The 4,284-nt window shown below is 42.7% G+C and overlaps 1 protein-coding gene across 1 annotated transcript in view; it reads left to right on the top strand.

Moving 5' to 3' along the window:
• Positions 1–4,284, top strand: part of ppargc1b (peroxisome proliferator-activated receptor gamma, coactivator 1 beta) — an 85,246-nt gene that overhangs the window by 62,406 nt on the left and 18,556 nt on the right. The window lies entirely within an intron of this gene.

Here is a 4,284-nt window from a genome sequence, read left to right on the forward strand (position 1 = left end):
CTCTCTCTCTCTCTCTCTCTCTCTCTCTCTCTCTCTCTCTCTCTCTCTCCCCTGTATCTTAATCAGTGTTGCGTTTAGCTAACCTTGATGTTTCCCCTTGTTGGGTCAGCAAGGTTCAAAGTCTGCCTTCAACTCCAGGAAAACAGAGGGAGGGACGCTGGGGCACACTGTGACATTTCATCCAGTCCTGTTTGTGTGTGTGTGTGTGCGTTGTAGTTCTGTATTTCTAAGGACCATGTGTCTTTCCAAGAATAGAAGGAGAGTGCCAAATCCTGCAGGACTGAGGACACATTGCAGATTCTTATTCAAAGAGTTCATGTAGGAATTAAATGTGCTTTGGGGGAATGATCAGAAGGCTTAGGTTAGGAGTATTTGTAATTTTCTTTTGCACAAGTTAAAATCAAACTGATGTAATAATGTTGTCATGTTCCCAGACTTTGGTGAGAACAAGCTATGATAATTGATAGAAAAGATGGCCACAAAGATAGACCGTAACTTCTCCTTTAAAATCTGGATCAGGTTTAGGATCAGGATTAAAAGTCAGTAATCCTCACAAGTTTAGTAATCAAAACATGTATGTGCTCTTCCAGCACATGCTCAGGTTTGATGTGTTTGCTTGTTTTCATCCCTCCCCCCCACCCCCTCTCTCTCTCTCTTTTCACACAGTGCTGCTGGATGTCTCTCTCTCTCTCTCTCTCTCTCTTTCTCTCTCTTTCTCTCTCTTTCTCTTTCTCTCTCTCTCTCTCTCTTTCTCTCTCTTTCTCTCTCTCTCTCTCTCTTTCTCTCTCTGGGCCCCTCCATTGTTTCTCTGAACCAGACTTCCAGGGAAACAACAAACCTTGTTTTTCTCCCCACTAACCCCCCTGTTATCATCCCCTTGCCTGCACCTAAAGCCACATCCCCTCCAAAAACACACTGAACCTCCGTCTCATCACACGGCAACAACAAATTGCCATATCCCTCCACGCTGAATATCGTGCCCTACTTTCCGCCCTTCGGTTCACTCTGCTGTCAGAAGAATGCAGCCGGCTCTGGAGCTTAATTGAAGCAGGAAGCTATTTCCCCGCTATAAATGACTTGTGATTACTGCTGTTATGCGGCCTTATTGCACTTGTCAAGATGAATTCATCCCGCTTCCTTAATTTGACTTACATTTCACAGCAAAAAAGGGGGGGAGCTTGGAAGCCAGGCGTCACGCCGGATGGCTGAATACTTGAAAGTGCAAATACTCACCGAAGCTGCGCTGCCATCAATCACACAGCGAGTCGTACGATTAAAAAAAGGTCTGTGGGCGAAGGTCGGAGGAGGTTTGTGAAGCTTCACAATGAAAGGTTGCATGTGGAGCAATAGTTCAGGTTCTAGGAGGTAAACTATGTGAACAGCAGGACTCAAAAGGGACCACCTCTTAAAGCTGGCACTAAACTGTCTGGTGATCAATACATCGAAGTACTGGAGAAGCAAGAAGAACTTCTTTTACTGAAGTTGTACGTGTAAGTCAAAAAGATGTAAGAATTAAGACTTCTTAGCCAGGCTGGCAGTGTTTCTGTGGAGGACAATGTCTGCCGGTCGGTCCGACACTTTGGTCCAGAAATACTTAAAGAAAAGATGGATTTCTAGGATGTTTGGTATAAATGTCCCTGGTGACCAGAGGATTAATTCTACTGACTGTGGTGATCCCCCTGACTTTTCCTCATGTGTGGCTTCGAGTGAAACGTCTCAACAAGTATCGGATTGGTTTGCCATGAAAGTTGGTAGATATTCACGTTCATCTCAGGATGAATTGTGATTAATGTTGTGATCCCTTGACTTTTTTTATCTAACCATTAACACTTTGGTTTATGACCAAACTGATGACATTCAGTAAGATGCACAGAGCTTCAAACATGGCTGTAGATTTTTATTGAACTTGTAAAAATATACAGCTCCTGTAATCGACAGGTCGATTTTTACATGAAGGAGCAGGTATCAAGTGTCATCATATTTGACCCTTTATTTTTAAGACTGCACTACCAGTGTGGGAAGACTTACAGACTGGCATCGCAGAGAAAAAATGACCAGAGCAGAGGGCATTCCTTCCAAACCGGTGGAAATGATGATGACTTTAATCACCTTTGATAGTTCAGGAAGGGTGTGTGTGTGTGTGTGTGTGTGTGTGTGTGTGGCTTACACAACGCTGGCGTGGCAACAGCAAACAGGACGCAGCGAGACAGAACCGGCTTTGTTGCTGCTAAATGCCATGGAAGGTATTGTTTGGTCCCAAAACAACGGGTCAGCGATACCGAGAGGTCAAGGCGCCAGGTGCCATCGTCTTCGCTGCTGTGTTGCAATAACACGGTGCCCCCCCCGACACTGACCCGCCCTCGTCTTCACCTTGACGACTCCTTGGTGTTCAAAATAAGAACGAGTGTAGGTCTGTTAATCAGTTACGCCTGCCAGCTTTCTTCGTCTCCGTGCAGCGAGGAAGGACCCTGAAGGTCACATGAGAAGTGGTCGGTTCTGTTGGATGGTTGATGTTTTGTACTGAGGAGACGCTCATGATGGTTTCTAGCCCGCAATTAAAAAAAAAAAGACCTTTTCTGTGAGTGACGGTGCTTCGTTTCTTCTATATACTGAAGTAGACTTGATTAAGTTTACTGAGAACTCACTTCAGGTTAAGAAATTCAGTTTCCAGCTTGATAGTAATTATAGTAATTATAATTATAAGAATGCACTTCATTTAATTGCACTTTTCATGTAAGAAGAGCAGCACAAAGTGCTTTACAATCATAGGAAGAATAAGATGTAGAACACGATTCATAAAATAAGATAAAATACATAGAATGCATAAAATAAGATGGAATATAAAACTCACTTAATAATGATAATATTAACATCCACATTTGCATCAATAAACACTGCAGAAGCATCAAAGGGTCTCCATTCTACATCAGTGGAGGTTTGAGGTTTTAAGATGAAACTGGAGAAGAAGAAAGTTGATGCAGTTACATTACTGGAACAGTAGTTTCTGTTTTTAGCCAAAGTGTGTTTATTTCCTCCTTAAATATGAGCCAAATATTCAACCTAAATGTTACAAAAGTTAAGATGGCAAACTGTTCGCGTGTGCTCCTCTCTGTGATCAGCTCTGCGTGTTAAATAGCAGTAATTCATGCTGCGTTTCGTTGCTGCGGTAGCCTCTCATGGTTTATTCTCCAGAACTGTTATATGTCACTCCAGCTTGTATTTCCTTGTATATCCTGCAACAGTAGAGCTGAAACCGTCTCGTCCATCCCCAGACACACAGCGCTCAGTCAACTGCTTGTTGCTTCATTCCTCCTGACAGCTGGCAAGATAACACACTCTTCCAAAAGTTTCACACACACACACACACATTTATTTTTACTGTCACACAACCACGTACTACTCCTACTATTACTACTATTGCTGTCAGGCTACTACTACACCGCTACTTCTATTCCTGTCGTTGCCGCTTCGCCCTCTTAAATCATTTCCCTCGGGCATCGTCTCGCTGCACCTCCAGGCAGCGAGGTTTGTGACGAGCAAGACGAGGCAAGCCTCCGATCGCTTTGTGTGGGAGTCAGAGGTTTCTTTTTTTCACACATTTAAAGTTTTGAGCTAAATAGAGCTAATAAAACCTAAAATAGACGTGCAAGGTGATGACTGTAGGAAGTAAATCATAATATCATTTTGAAAATTTGAATTTGGTTTAGCAATTTCTGGGACTTATTGACCAATAAGTCTTTTTTCTAGAGTTCAAAATGTCCTCATTGTGAACTCATGGAACACTATGTTCTGTAACAACAGCACCACTGCTTTTACTGTTCACCTGTAGCAGCCACTTAACTGTAGTAATACCCAACTGTTCACAGTTATAATTGATGTTTACACATCTACAAATACCCATATTTATAACAGGGCTCTTCCATGAGGCCTGGTTAATTCATGTTTTCCAGTCTGGTATCTTCTCCCGTTTGGCCAAAAACAATCGACCTCTTAAGATCGTTTTAGAGTCGCTTGTCTGAAAAGCAACGTCTCAAAACTCTGAGTTTCTCCAGCGGTTCCAGGACCTCTGACAGAAAGCTGAAAATTTCACTTAACCGAATATGAATCATATTGTTCTGCATCGTAGCTTTTCCATTGTGTTTACTATCAATGGCAAAAAATAGCAACCGAACATCCACTCACACAGAAAAAGCCTTGTGTAATAACATTATGCTGTTTACTCTACTGAAGCAGCCAGGTGTGTGTGTGTGTGTGTGTGTGTGTGTGTGTGTGTGTGTGTGTGTG

Source organism: Anarrhichthys ocellatus, unplaced genomic scaffold, assembly GCF_004355925.1.
Source record: "Anarrhichthys ocellatus isolate YVR2014 unplaced genomic scaffold, GSC_Weel_1.0 scaffold37, whole genome shotgun sequence".
Lineage (NCBI taxonomy): Eukaryota > Metazoa > Chordata > Actinopteri > Perciformes > Anarhichadidae > Anarrhichthys > Anarrhichthys ocellatus.